The sequence below is a fragment of the Elephas maximus genome, chromosome 9 (assembly GCF_024166365.1).
Source record: "Elephas maximus indicus isolate mEleMax1 chromosome 9, mEleMax1 primary haplotype, whole genome shotgun sequence".
In the NCBI taxonomy this organism is placed as follows: Eukaryota; Metazoa; Chordata; class Mammalia; order Proboscidea; family Elephantidae; genus Elephas; species Elephas maximus.
This window is the reverse complement of record NC_064827.1, coordinates 66,833,663-66,849,320: the sequence shown is the minus strand read 5'-3', so window position 1 is coordinate 66,849,320 and position 15,658 is coordinate 66,833,663. Positions and strand designations below refer to the sequence as shown.

General features: G+C 44.3%; 1 protein-coding gene across 6 annotated transcripts in view; it reads left to right on the top strand.

Annotated features, from left to right (window-relative positions):
• Positions 1 to 15,658, top strand: part of ASTN2 (astrotactin 2) — a 1,062,617-nt gene that overhangs the window by 124,858 nt on the left and 922,101 nt on the right. The gene's annotated exons all lie outside the window — the stretch shown is intronic.

Below are 15,658 nucleotides of genomic sequence, written 5' to 3'. Positions count from 1 at the left end.
CATCAGTGTAAGACAGGGAGCAGTTTGGCAGATGTACACATGAGTCAAAACGCAAAAGACATTTTACAGCTTTGGTATTTATATACATACATGAACACATCAATCTGCGCATGTAGGCATACTCATAGGGAAATGGCCACGTATGAACACATGTTTGTGTGTGCAAGGAGATATGGATGCTTCTCTGGCAGTTCACAAGTATATGGGCTCATGAGGAAGTACATGTGTCTGTGCGGACACTTGTGCTTTGGGAGCACAGATATGTAAACTTGTGTGCTCACCTGGCTGGGTGAGGTATTCTAGGTTGTGCATACATGACTTCCTGTATACCTGTGACTTACCTGGCCTGATTCTCTTCCTATACTCTTCAGAGATAATCTATCTGAACTCAGCCCTTATTCCAAATGCCAGCAAAGTACCTGGTTCTCTCTGTGATAGACACACCTGCCCATCACAAGGACATTCCTCCTGGCTTCTGACAAAGTGGTTCCTTCCGGTGTATTCCACATCATGCTGTGGACAGGAACCTGGGTGGGGTGATGGTGGTAGGAGTCACACCAGCAGATGGTAGCTAAAGAGAAAAATTCAGCTAAGGTAAAAAGCTTGTAACAGAGGTGTGTGGGGTTCGTGGGTTAGACACCAGGAGAGTGGGCTGCTCGTCCTCTACTTCCTGTTTATGACTGTCAGAAACATGTTAGAACTGACACATGTGCATGAGGCTCATCATGTAAACTGCGGGGTGAAATTTATAATTCTCTTTGTTCTCTGACAGCATGACACAGTTTTCATTAAGATAAAGAATAAGATCACCTCTCCCGAGAACTATGTTCCCCAGTAAATCCTCTGAACCACCTCTGAGAATGGCATGATTTCCCACTTTACAGGTGAGAAAATAACATTCATAGAGGGAAATGGTTTCCCCATGGTGACTCAAAAAGTCAGTGACAGAGCTTGGAGGCCACACAGAAATCAGGCACGTACGGCAGAAGGAGTCTATCCTTGGGGCCAAGAGGCTGGATTCTCAACACCCCTATCCCTGATGTACCGCATAATCTGCAGCAACTTCCTGCTCTCTCTGGGTTTCCTTTTACTCGACTCTAAACAAGAAGTGGAGACTCAGAGATACGATGCCCGAAAGCTCCCAGCGAAGGGCCTGGTACAGTGAAGGCTTCAAGAAACATCTGCTGAGTTGACTCGATCTAAATTTAGAGTTTCTGTGGTTCTGGAAACAAAGCCAGAAAGGTGGGGTGGGGGCCAGGGAGGTGTAATAATTCAGAAATCATGATTCCTAATCTGACAACTTGACAGTATTCTGTTTGTAACCACAGTGCCGTGAAGAAGACATTCAGCAGATGTGACTTCTGTTTCCCAGGAATTTACAATCAAAGACAGGCCTTGGTGCTTCCAAGTGAGGGATCCCAAATGTTCATATCAACTGGAGGAATAGCTATTTGCGTAGCACAGAAAGGCGGATAGTCGCAGGAGCATTTACTGCTACTGATGCCCAGCCTTGTGCTGATACATTATCTCGGCAACACTTACGCTGGTCTTGGCTGATCCTTGCCGGGCTCTCCCATGTGTCTGTGGTCAGCTGGGAGGTTAGCTAGCAGTGGGATAATCCAGGATGGCCTCATTTATATATGGTGAGCAGGTAGACATGGATTTAGCATTAGCCATAAGTCACAGGGTTGTCGGGAAGACGAAACAATATGCGCAAACACCTGGGAATAGCATCTTGCAAGCAGTAGGCACTTAATAAATGTTTGTCTTTCTGTTATTTTTAGATTAAGTGGCTACATTATACCAGGCACTCTTCTGGGCACTGACATACAGATCAGAATAAGACAGCCCAGTCCCTGCCTTCCTGGCACTCACACTCCAGTGATTATTACGAAATTGTCATCCCCAGTTTATATGAGGAAAGTGAGACCTTGAGAAGTTAAGTGACTTTGCAAGCTTACTTAGCTAATAAAAACAGTGGCAGGGGTGGGAACCAGGCTGTGTGATTTCAGAGACCACGTTCTGACTCTGTGTAGTATGGAAGGCAAGGTATTAAAAAATGGGAAGGGGTTTCGGCCTATCCTGTTTGAGCCCCTTGGTTTCAGTTTGCCAGAATCTTCCATCAGGTTGATTAATCTTAATCATAGCAATGGCTTTTGCCCATGGAATGCTGATTCCAAGGGCCTTCTCCATTAATTTCTCTCTTTACTTTTTCCAATGATTAGTGAAGGAGTCATGAGAAGAAACAGTCTCCCCATTTGACAGATGAGAAGACTGAGGCTCAGAGATGCAAAGGGACTGTCCTAGAGTCACAGAACAAAGACAAGAGTGGAATTCGACTTTCCTGACTGCCAGCCTGGCAATATGAGAACAACAGTCAGTCACCTCACCTGGACTGAGGATGCTGGTGTTTAAACCAAATAAAAAGATACCCCAGCAATGGTTACAGGACTCCTTGTGACTGGCCCTGGTGAGAGGGGTGTGATTTGCTATCATTTAGGTGCTCACTGTTTGGGTCAGGAGAGGCATTAAGACAACCTGATCCTTTTCCTCAGCGTCCTATGACTCAGGAAGAAAATCAAGAGGGTCCTTTCCCTGCCGCCAGCCTGGCATCCTCTGCTGATCCCTTTCCTGCCACAGGGCACCATCTGTGGCCAGTCTAAATTGGACTGAATGGTGTGGAATTGCAAGTCAAAAGGGTCCTGTAATCATTCCACTGATGGCCTGGGGCTCTGTGCTCCAGCTCTGAGTAATAAATAAGGGTAGTGGAGCAGAGCAGAATTACAATCAAGGCCTCCAGGAACACACCTAACAGGCACCGAGCTTATTTAAGGAATATAGAGGCAGATTATGCTCCGAAGCAGTGGAGTTGGAGCCAATCAATATCCACTCACTCCTTCAAATCAGTGCCACGGAGACTGATTAGGAGCAGGAGGTGCTGAGGGAACTATGGTAGGTTCCGCCAAGGGGACATTTTTGGTATCGTTCGTTGTGATCGACACAAGCCTGTTGAGTGCTGACTCTGAACTGGATGTAGGGAGATAGAAGGCAGCAAGGGAGACTAGAACTTTAATTTCAGAAAGCAGAGGGTGAGCAAGGTGTGAAATAACTGCAGCCATGATTTCAATATAGTGTGGTAAACAGAGTAATGAAAGGAAGCCCAGCAAGGGATCCTCAGCCCAGGCTTAGGGGTAGGAAGGCTTCACAAAGGAGGAAACATCTAGGTTGTTCTCCTATTCTTGTGTAACAAACCACTCCAGACCTTCTGGCTTAAAACACTGATTTAGCTCAAAATCCTGTGTGTAGGTAATTTGAGTGGAGCTCAGTGGGCAGGTCTTATGCTGGTCTTGGCTGCTCTCTGCTGGGCTCTTCCATGTGTCCACAGTCAGTCAGCAGGTTAGCTAGTAGCTGGAGGATCCAGTATAGCCTCACTCACAGGTGGTGGTGAGCCGACTGTGGCTAGGTAACGTGGGTGATTGGCTGTGTTTCTCCCATCTCTACCAGGCTAGCCCTGGCTTCTTCACATGCCACTTGCAGGGTTTCCAAGAGCAGCAAGAGAGGGCAAGCCCTAGTTCATGAGCACTTTTCAAGTCTCTGCTTGTGTCACTTTTGGTATTGACCCATTGGCCAAAGCAAATCAGAGGAGGGGAAATAGACTCACCTCTTTATAGGGGATCTGCAATGTCAGAAGAGTTGGTAGCTGTATAGTCTACTCACATCTGAGTTGGCCCATCCGTGAATCCTTGTTTCTAACAGTGAGATGGGAAGAGTGCTGATTATGAGACTGTGTTACTTCAGGCAAGTTGCTACCCTTCTCTGGTTAGGTTAGATAGGTTAGATAATTTATTCATTCATGTTCTCTTTCTGCTGTGGTTTTCCATGATTCTGAGTTGTGACTTTAAAAAATAATGGCTTAAAAGGGAAGGTGCACTGGGGACTGGATGAGAGGGTCTCAGAGACTGTTTCCAAGTGAATTGCAAGTCTAGGAAGTTTCATCTGTGACCTCTTCCTCCTTTTTCTTTATATTCAGTACCGTACTTCCTCCTCTGCCCACCCAGCACCATTGTTCTCAAGGCAACCTGATTCTTCTTGTGTTGACAGTGGTGAGATGGAAGAGTGAAGAGAAGACAGCCAACTGACAGGGAATCCATACACTAAGTGCTGTGCTAGACTCCTTCAAACACTTTATCTCCGTTAATCTTCACAACAATCGTAAGAGCTTGGCTTTATGATTCCCATTTTCTATACGAGGCAAGTGATGCTCAGAGAGGTGATGTTACCTGTTGAAGGTCACCCAGTTCCTTTCACTATAAGGAACACTTCATATGCCTCTCTCCCAGGAGATATTTGCGTCTGAAAAACAGAAGGACAACATCCAGCTTCAGCGCATGACTTAATCATGATGAAATGTGTAGACAGAGTATCTGACTGACCCAGAAGGACCTGTCCTGGTACTTATCACACCCCCCCATGGAGACTTGACCACTCGATCTTTCTACTCAATATGTCAATCCTTTTCTCAGACCAGTTAGTATAGTGATGGGAGCGCTGGATTTGGAATCAGGAGACTAGGATTTGAATTGCTTTGCTACTTACTAGCTGGAAGATCTTGGGAAGGTCTGGTTACTTTTTCCAGTTGCCATCGAGCCAATTCCAACTCATGGCAACCCTGTGTGGGTCAGAGTGGAATTGTGGTCCGTAGGGTTTTCAATGGGTATGACCTTTGGGATGTAGATCCACCAAGACTTTCTTCTGAAGCATCTGTGGGTGGACTCCAACCTCCAACCTTTTGATTAGCATCTGAGTGCTTGACTGTTTGTCACCTTGTGTGATTACAGATATCTCAGCTGTAAATGGTATTATACTATCTACCTTACCCATTTGGGTTTCCCATGAGGAGTAAACAAGACAATGAATTAAAGCCCCTAGCCTGGCGCGTATGTAGTGTAAGTAAATGTTGCTTCTTGTCACCATTTTCTTGAGTATCCTCTTCTTAAATCAGTTTACAGTGCCATGAGGTAGGGCTGGAGGGGTGGTGGTGGAAACCAGGGCTTCTAACCAGTTTGATCCAGTTCGAACCCTTGCTGATAATTTATATTTCTAACAAGTTTCCCAGCAATGCTAAGACTGCTGGTTAGGAACCAATTATGAGCCAAAAACCAAACCTGTTGCAGTCGAGTGATTCCAACTCATAGCGACCCTATAGTAAAGCAGTGATTCTCAAAATTTATTAGACATAAGAATCACCTGGGGATCATATTAAAATGCAGATTCTGATTCAGTATATCTAAAGTGGAAATGCAACCAGAACGAACCAGTTCAAAACCTTGATGGAAACTCATTGTTGGGATGGATTTAGAAAAACAGGACAAAGCAAAGCTAAAACAGCAAGCACAGAGAGAGACCAAGGGGATACAGCAATGCTAAATGACAACGAAAGATCATGTGAAAAGGAGGGAGGGAAGTGGTTCAGGAGAGAATAACTAAAAGTAATGAGAATCAATTCCATCAACCCTCCATCTATTTTCAAATCTAATCTGAAAAGATACGCTTTTCTCCCTCGCTAGTATCTCTTAATTCTTTTCTTCCCCTTCCTGTTTATCCAGATATAGCTTTATTATTAATCTCTACCACGTGGCCTGGGAAAATAGTTTTGTGTAAGAGACACAGCTCCCAAAGGAGGTGGAAATGGGCAGCTTGGAGACAGAGGCAGAGATGAGAGCTGACAGCTGGGGGAGGCTGAGGAGGAGGTGGGTCTGCAGTACTCCCTGGTGCTCCTCTCCTGCTGCTTCCTCATGGCTTTGGCTGGGTCACAACCCCCGCCATCCATCGGGCAACCTTCTGTTCCCTCAGGGGACCTCCCAAACCCAGTACAACAGTGGCTTCATCCTAAAGGTATTTCTGGCCTAACGTTAGTGTTATGCATTGAATTGTGTTCTTCTAAAATATGTGTCAATTTAGCTAGGCCATGATTCCCAGTATTGTGTGATTGTCTACCATTTTGTGATCTGATGTGATTTTCCTTTGTGTTGTAAATCCTACCTCTATGATGTTAATGAGGTGAGATTAGAGGCAGTTATGTTAATGAGGCAAGACTCCATCTACAAGATTAGGCTGTGTTTTAAATCAATCTCTTTTGAGCTATAAAAGAGAGAAACAAGCAGAGAGACCAGAGGACCTCAGGCCACCAAGAAAGTAGTGCAAGAAGGTGATCGGGTCCTTTGGACCTTTTGGACCTGGGGTCCCTGCACTGAGAAGTTCCTAGACGAGGGGAAGATTGATGATGAAGACCTTCCCCCAGAGCCAACAGAGAAAAAGCCTTTCTCTGGAGCTGGCACCCTGAATTCAGACTTCTAGCCTCCTAGACTGTGAGAGAATAAATTTCCCTTTGTTAAAGCCATCCACTTGTGGTATTTCTGTTATAGCAGCACTAGATAACTAAGATAATTAGGATCTCTTAGTATTGCGAAAGGGCCAGATTATAGACTCTGCCTCCTTGCCTTGTCCAAACCCCTGATAAATGAGGAACAATCGCTAACCTCTCACATGTGTTCCTGTAACACCCTGTACATCCCCTTTTGTGGCCAGTGCCACATGGGTGTCACCTTTATTGATTGTCCTTATTCTGCGCTCCTCAATTGTGATTTTCTTGAAGGCAGGGAACTCAGGAAGTGTACCTTGAGTGTTGCATTTATTCAACAAATATTTATTGAGCCCCTCCTGTATGCCAAGCACTGAGGATATATCAGTGAACTGGAGAAAGACACGTCTTCTGCTATGAATGAATGAATGATTAAATGGATGAATGAATGAAGTAACTGTATGCCAAGCACTGAGGATATATCAGTGAACTGGAGAAAGACACAGTCTTCTGCTATGAATGAATGAATGATTAAATGGATGAATGAATGAAGTAACTGAGGTGCTGCTGCTGCTGCTACTTCAGGAAAACTGAGAAAAATCCAGACAAGACTGGAAGGTCTGTGAGGGCAGCATCGACATTTATCTTTTCCTCCAGTCGAGCCTCAGGATCCATAATAGTGGCTAACACAACATTTTAGATAGTCAATAAATATTATGGGAAGTATATTGTTGAATGATGAGGATAATAATTATGTTTAGTTTTAGAACTAACTGCAAGACTTTGCAGATTGTCAAGCATATTTCTATCTATGGCCCCATTTTCTTTTGATTTAACATTAGATGTGATGTAAGTAGGACAGATCATGACCCCCATTTTACAAATAAAGGGAGAAAATTGTAGAGGCTCTGTGACTTGTCCTCAGATAAACCAGCCAGTTGGTGCAGAATCACATCTAAGCCTCTGGACTCCAAATCTAGCGTTCCTTCTACTGACTCAGGTTATCTGATTATTGATTAGCTCGGAAAGACTGGACTATATCCATCTATCCATCCATCCATTCATTTGTTCATTTATCTGTCTATCCATCCGTTTGTCTGTCCGTCCGTCCATCCATCCATCCATCTGTCCATCCATCCATCTTATAACTTTATGGCATGTGGTGGGTGCTTCCTGAGCCTTTGTTTTTTCTTTTTTTTTTCGTCTAATCACATGAAAGAGCCCCAAATGAGACCTTATACTTCTTATTATTCTGCTAGATGATAGTCCATGAGTAAGAGGTGGTGGCCCCCTTTTTACTTTCTTCTCTCCAGACTTGTTATACCAGTCTTTCTCTGTTTCTTCCATAATGAAGACCCTCTGTGTTTGCTGCAGCCAACCCTCCCACTGCATCGCACATTTGTGACTCTTTGCCTTGTTGCCTTTGCTTGTGCCATTTCTCTGTCTGAAGAGTTCTCTGTCTACTTGGCCTCTTTTTGATATCTTGCCCATCATTTAAGACTCCTCTGTGGTAACTTTCTCCATCAGCTACAAGGCATCACTCTCCTTCCAAGCTTTCTACTTTGATTTATAGCTATTTATAGTATGTCTTTTCTTAGCCCCTTGGACTGAGCTCCTGAGGACACAGTTCCCCAGTGCCATTTCTCAGAAAAGGTTGGTTGAATAAATGAATTTTTGAAGTGAGCATGTATTTGCATCTGCTACAGAGGGAACAAAATATTAAATGTAGAAAATTCAGAGAAAAATGAATGAAAACGTGATTAAAATCACCTCTGTTCCCACCATTTAAAGAGTACCATTCTTGATATTCCAGTGTTTTTTTTTTCCAGCTATATATACACATACTTGTATCTAAACAGAATTATAGTATTCTATTTTCTATATGAACACCTTCTCTCTCGTAGAGAATGCAATCTCCTTAAAGTTAAAACACTGTCTTTTTCTTTTCATTTGCATTCTTCAGGGTGCCTAACCTTGGGCCAGATGTCAGATGCATTTCCGTGGAGTTGCTATATGGGAATCAAGCCATCACTGAGACCCTGAGTTGCCATCTCTTCTCTAAGTCCTCTGGGGATGCTCATCTGAACTCAGATATAGGGAAACTCAGTTCAACTCATCAGACATTTACAAAGCCCCTGCTCTGTATTCTGCCATTATGTCAGCACTAGGGTATACAAGTGGCTCTGATGTGTCCCTGCAGTAGAGTCCAGTAAGAAAGGTCAGCTGTAGAAGCAGATCATTTTAACACAGATAAGGATCAGACCAGTAAAACAGTGTATATGAAGTAATATAAAAGAAATGTAACTTCAGAGTGCTTACTAAGGATTAAGACCACGCTGAAAGCTAATTTGTTCCTGTTACCTCATTTTATTCTGCAAACAAATTTGAGAGGCAGCTGCTGTTATTATTATCTTCATTTAGTAGATGAGAAAACTGAGGCACAAAGAAGCTAAGTAGCTTGTCCAAAGACATACAACATAAACGCAATGGAGATAGAATTCACATTCAAATGTCCGTCTCCAGAGCCTGTGATCTTATGCACCATGCAGTATTTCCTCGCATGGAAACATAAAGGACCGCCTAGCTCCTACAGGGATCAGGAATGCGTCCAGAGCAGGGGATGGGGTGGGTTGGGAGTGCTATTTTAGAATGAGAAAAAGCGTCTCTGAAGTCTTTGAATTTGAAAATAGCATAGTATATGGGGGGGGTATATAAATATTGGAACAGATTTAAGATATAGGTACAAGGAAAGCAGTGAAAAGAGGTAAGACTGGAGAGAAAAGAACGTGCCAGGTCACAAAGGACCTTGTGTGCCAGGCTTTTGAAATCAGGTTTTATCCTGGGGGGAATCAGGAGCCATTGAAAGGCTTTGAGCAAGGGAGGGGCATGGTAGGATTCACAAGTTAGAAGTGTCACCCTGGTAGCCATTTGAAAAGTGGCTGGGAGGAAGAAAGTCTGGAGATGGGGATTCCAGTTAGGGGCCTGTTGGACGGTCTCTATATCCCAGAGGTCGACTCTCCACTTTTTTCCACCCTACTTGTGCCCTAGAAGGCTGACCTGTATGATTTGTTTCACTCAGGCACCCATGGGTGTTTGGTTGGGTTGGCACCTGCAAGAGATTGGAGGGTGGACAGAGAGTGAGGCTGGAGCATTTATTTTCCTGGCATGCTGGGCCATGCATTGGTAGTGACTGGGTAATCTACCGAGGGCCACAACTTCTGTCTGGCAGCCCTTTCCTCCACTGATGGCTCTTTCTGGGTTTGATAACCGCTCCTCTCTTTATTCCTTCAGGCCTAGGGTGTTGACAGCTCCCAGCTATTGCCAATCCTGGGACGGTTCACCATCCCTTTGTGATTTGCCTTAACCCAGTCCAAACCTTTGTAAATGGTCCCTTCATTAACACTTCTCAATGACTCTGCTGAATATGCCCTCTGTTTCCTAATGGGACTTGAGTGATACTGAGCCATTTGCATTAGTCTGTAACAGAGGGGACAAAGGTTTGAATTAAGGAAACCATAGTAGAGATGAAAATGAGGGGGCGTATTTGAAATATATCTCACAGTCCCACGCAGTACGACTTGACGCTGGAGCAAATTCCTTTGTAGAGTTGACTGCCCATGAATGCTGGAACAACTAATGGCAAAGGTGCTTGAAACTAACATCACTACCTCTTGCCACTCTTTCTGCCTAGGCAGTGAGCTCATCGTATGTAACATCTGCTTTGCCCCACTGAGGCCAAAACCATCTATAAACTCATCCTGAGTTCTCTCTGGTCTTCTGCAAATAATCTGCTGGAGGGTCAGCTGGTGCTGTGGAATTAGAAGCCGAGTTAGCCACTTGGGAGATGTTACCAAGATGGCTGGTGATCAGAATAGTTGCTTATTTTCATAATGACCTTCAGGAATTAAATAAAAATACAATGAGTGCCATAGATTAGGAAGAACAAGCCAATTAAAAGCACAACACGCCTTCGGAGTTTTCTTATTTCTTTTCTAGGAGGCTGAAAGGCGTCCGTGGCCTCTGAGGCAGGATGGCAGTCTACCCAGAATCACTGATGAAGGCTGATCCTCTCACTTGGCATTAGCCGGGTGGTTGAGGGGATTTGAGCCTGTTGAATATTTCACAAGTTGTAGCCCATGGGGGGAGAAAAGTAGAAGGTGAAAAGGCAATCCCTGTGTTTCTTTATGATTCCAATAAAAAACTGAGCCATTTGGGGTGGGAGGGAAGCAGGCTGGAGTCAGCCTACCGCCGGAAGGCATGGTGTACCAATTCTCCCACTTTAATATCTGCTGTTTCATTTTATATTCATCATGTCAGCATAATCTGCCTTTATGGGAATTGTCTTGGTTCTCGACCAAATGCGTTTAGTCCCCCTTTTGCTTTAAGTTTGATTGTAATATGACTTGAAGACTTCAATGAAATGTTTATATGGAAGGACTAGGGGAAGAGAAAAGGGAAAATGCAATCGGAAAATCAATCAGCAGGGAATTGCAAGAGCTGGCCTTGGTCATGCTACTATTTCTTTGACCTGGTTTTAATGGACGCAGGACTGGCTTTCTGATCAAGTGTACTCTGCCGCTTCTCTAGCATTTGCCGACTAGAACATACACTTTATCACCAGGCATTCAGAACCCTTCACTCTGCATCTAGACAATATATCCAACCTGACATTCTGCCGCACTCTCACACACACACGAGGCTTCACTGCCCCGAGATACCCACTCTCTTGCCAATCCTTATGCCTCCTTCTCTCCTCCAACGGTCAGCATATGCCCATCCTCTGTGGTGCTCATGCCACCACCTTTTTGGAGTGGTTATTGGTCTCTCCTATGAGTTTAATTCTGCTCCTTGAATTATACTCCCCCCAAATATGTTAAAGTCCTAACCCCAGGTATCTGTGAATGTGACATTGCTTGGGAAATAGGGTTTTTGAAAATGTTATCAGTTAACATGAGATCATACCAGAGTAGAGTGAGTCCTAATCCAGTATGACTGGTATCCTTATACAAAGAAGAGAGAGACAGAGGGAAGATGGCCATGTGAAGACAGAAGCAGAGATTGGAGTGATGTGTCTACAAGCCAAGGAATGCCAAGGATTGCCAGGACCACCGGGAGCTAGGAAGAGGCAAAAAAGAATCTTCTCCTAGCATCTTCAGACAGAACATGGCCCTGCCCACATCTTGATTTTGGACTTCTAGCCTCTATAACTATGAGAGAATAAATTTCTGTTGTTCTAATCCACCTATTTTGTGGTACTTTGTTACACATCTCTAGGAAACTAACATAGTCTCCAAGCTAGGAGGGTCCTCTCCCATCTCAAGTTCCCAATAACCTTTTCTTTAATTCTCCACATTCTATTCTTTACTACCTCCACCATCTTATTATGGATAAGTCTGTGTGTGTGTGTGTGTGTGTGTGTGTGTGTGTGTGTGTATTCATAGCAATTCAGGAATTATTTATTGAGCACTTACGTGCCAAGCACTCTTCAAAGTACTTGAGATGTGGCAGGGAACTCGGCAGACAAGGTCCCTGCTCACCTGGGGAGACAGACAATAAATACATGTCCAAGGAAATACATAAGGTAAATTTCTAATAGTGATAAATGCTATGAAACAGTTCTGTAAAAGGAATATGATAGAGAGTGAACATGTGTGTTGAGAGGAACACTTTAGCTAGGGTGGCCAGGCAAGGCTTCTCTAAGCAGCTGTCATTTGGACTGAGAGACAAACACTGAGAAGATTCCAGCCTGTAAGCTTTGAGAAGAGAGTTCCAGGCAAACTGGACAGAAAGTACTTATGCTCTGAGATAGGAGGGAGTGTTTGGAGCAGATGAGAAAAGAGCCATGGTAGAAGATGGGCCAGTTACTACAATCTCATGGGCCAAGGTAAATGGAGGGTGTCCGCATGTGTGAGTGACAGCACGGAGGATAGAATTGCTGCTAGTAAAAGGACTGTGAGCTTCCAGGAGGCAAGGCGGTGTCTCATTGCACTCCTTATTCTGAGCTCCTAAACAATGCCTGGAATCAAGTAGGCCCTCAATAGTGTTTGTTGAGTGAATAAATAAGCAACTGAACAAATAAATGAATGAACAAATGAGTGATCAAAGCTGCCTGCTTTCACTAAAGTGGTTTTCTCTTAGAGATTCTTGTGCCCCCACACCCAGCAAGTTTCCTTTCTTCGTAATAGAGTAAGTCCAGAGCTATCTTCTGTGATTCAATATTTACTGTGTTTCACACACTGTTATTATCATTTAACGTTTACTGTCTGCTGACTGTGCACTCATTGCTGTAGCAAACAAAGAGCTCAATCTGGTTTTGGTTCATGGGCTAATTTAATCAAGGACAGGAGACGTTGTAACAGAACTGGCATAGTAGAAATTGCATGTACTGGTAATCCACTGGGTCTATCTGTGCACAAATTCACTATTGACCTTGGCAAATCACTCATACTCTATGATCTGTTGTCTGATCTGGACATAGGGAGGGTGAGCCTCTTTAATGGTGGCATTTCAGGCACAACCTGGGGAGAGCCCCAGGAGTAAGGAGCCAAATTTCCACAAGCATCCCTTGACTCACTCTTCCTCTGTGCCAGGCTGTGTCACCCAGAATGTGGCCTGCCTTGGGGCTTTCTCCCGGTGCTATTCTAGCATATCTCAGCACATTAAGGGCCCAGCCAGGCAACAACACATGGGCCCTCCTTCTTGAGCTGCTAAATTAAAACCATTTGCTGTTGAATTGATTCCAGTTCATGGCGACCCATGTGTGTCAGAGTCGAACTCTGCTCCATAGGGTTTTTTAATGGCTGATTTGTCGGAATTAGATCACCTTTCTCCTGAGGCACCTCTAGGTGGACTCTAACCTTCAACCTTTTGGTTAGTAGCCAAGCATATTAATCACCCTGGGACTCCCAAACCAGTTGCTGTTGAGTCAATTCTGACTCATGGAGGCCCCATGTGTGTCAAACTGTGCTCCATAGGGTTTTCAATGGATGCTTTTTAGAAGTAGTTTGCCAGGCCTTTATTCTGAGGCACCTCTGGGCCTTTTGGCTCATGGTTGAGTCTGTTAATCATTTACACCACCCAACCCCCCCAAAAAAACCACCATTGCCACAGTCAATTTTGACCTATAGAACCCTATAGGACAGAGTAGAACTGCCCCATAGGGTTTGCAAGGCTATACATCTTTATGAAGCAGACTGCCATATCTTTCTCCTACACAGTAGCTGGTGGGTTCGAACTGCTGACCTTCTGGTTAGCATTTAAGTGCTTTAATCATTGTACCCCCACGGCTCCTTCACACCACCCAGAGACTCCTAAATCAATTGCCATTGAGTCGATTCCAACTCATAGCAACCCACGTGTGTTAGAGTAGGAGAACTGTGCTCTCTAGGGTTTTCAATGGCTGATTTTTCAGAAGCAGATGTCCAAGGTTCCTCTGCATGGGCTCGAACCTCCAGTCTTTCTGTTAGCAGACAAGCACGTTAACAGTTTGCACCACCCTGAGACTCTTGCTGCTGAATTGGAGATAGCTATTTCCAGAGGTGGTTTTCAGCCCTGGTTCCCTGGGTTTCTGGTTCTGGGCTTCATGAACTGAGAGAAAAAGGAGCGAAGTGCTGAGCAAGGCCATTTACCATAATGTCTTCACCCTGCCTTGGCCCAGCTGGCTGCTTGCCAGAGAAGCTACTGCCAAGGCTTCAGGTGCTGAGGCTGGGAGGTAGGGCGATGCAAGGGAGATTACCCTAGTCCTGGAAGAAGAGACAGTGCTTGGGAGAGCCCTGCTTCTCAGTAGGGCTCCCAGCCAGTCCCCTTTCCCTAGGCATAGTAATGAGTTGGCAGGGCCCTTTGGGGCCTATGTTCTAAGAGCTGATGAGCTTTTGTGATTATCTCCAGCCCTCCTCAACTATTGATGCAGCAGGGGAAGTCCAGGGGTTTTTTCATTTGGATCAGTCACTTCCTTTATTCCAGCTCCTTTGTCTTTACTTGGAATGAGGTAGGAAGCCATTGGAGGGTTTTGAGCAGAAGAGTGACGTGAGCTGACTTATGCTTTGGCAAGGTTCCTCTGGCTTCTGGGTGGAGAATAGACAGAAGGGGCAAGGGTGGAAGAAGAGAGCCAAGTCGAGGGTTGCATGCAGGCAACAGACTCGCAGGTGTTTGCAATAGAGAAGCTGAGAAGTGTGGAATTTTGGACCAGTTTGGAAGGAGTTGCTGATGGTTTGGATGAGGAATGGGAGAGAGAGTGAGCAGTCAAGGATGCCTCAAGGTTTTTTTTTTTTTTTCAGAGCACCTTGAAGGGTGAATTAGATCCTGTTCTTATTAATAATAATAATGAGAATAAATATTTATAGCTAACTTTTTTTAGCACTTATTAAATGCCAGACGGTCTTCCCCTAAGGACTTTTAATTGCGAACCTCAAGGAGTCACACTACTGGAAATGGATGATACAAGAATAATTCGGTAGAGTTTGATGAGCAAACATCAACTCATCACTCCAAAGCCTGACTTCTTTAATTCCATGTCACCAAACTCTGATGGGACTGCAGTGGGACATGGGGAAAACTGATCGCATAACGAGCATTTCTAACTTGGCTTGTTCATCAGTCCTCCTCAAGTTTGTGTGTGCATGGATAGTAGGTCTTTTGGAACTGTAGGAATTCTGTCTTCAGGCCAACTCCATGTCTCCAGAATGGAGTTCAGAGTATCAAGTCTTAGACACTATTAATGATACTTGTCTACTGATTAATTGGCTTTGTCTCCTTTAGTAACTTGCTTGAGTCCAGACTGGGTAATTCACCAAGATCCCCACCACCCTTCCATTTATTCCTGAAAGGCACTGAGTAGGCCTTGTCCTCCTAGGACATTTCCAGGAACACAATCTCCTTAGTAGAGGGCACTATGCAAAGATGTGTATGATCCCAGTGCAGTGACACTTTTGGTGCCTCATGCCATCACCCTTCTTACCTCATAATGAACTATATTGAAGTGATAATATTGCATGGTAATACTATTGAAATGATAATTACTTTTAAAAGCATCTACAGAGGGAAAAACTGTATGGGGCAAAAGTTAGGAACCTCAAATCAGGAGACCCAACTTAACAATTTACTAGGAATTCCCAACTCTCCATTGATTATCTGAGAATATTGGGGTATACCAATGATTTTTCAAATATTTTGAAGCCACAGAAACCTTTTTGCCAAAATTCTTTTGTTTGGGAGTATAGCATATAAGCTACAAAAAATGGAGCTGCTTTGACTGAAGTAGGGGAGAGACCCAGAATAACCCTTGCCGAACTCGTTTCT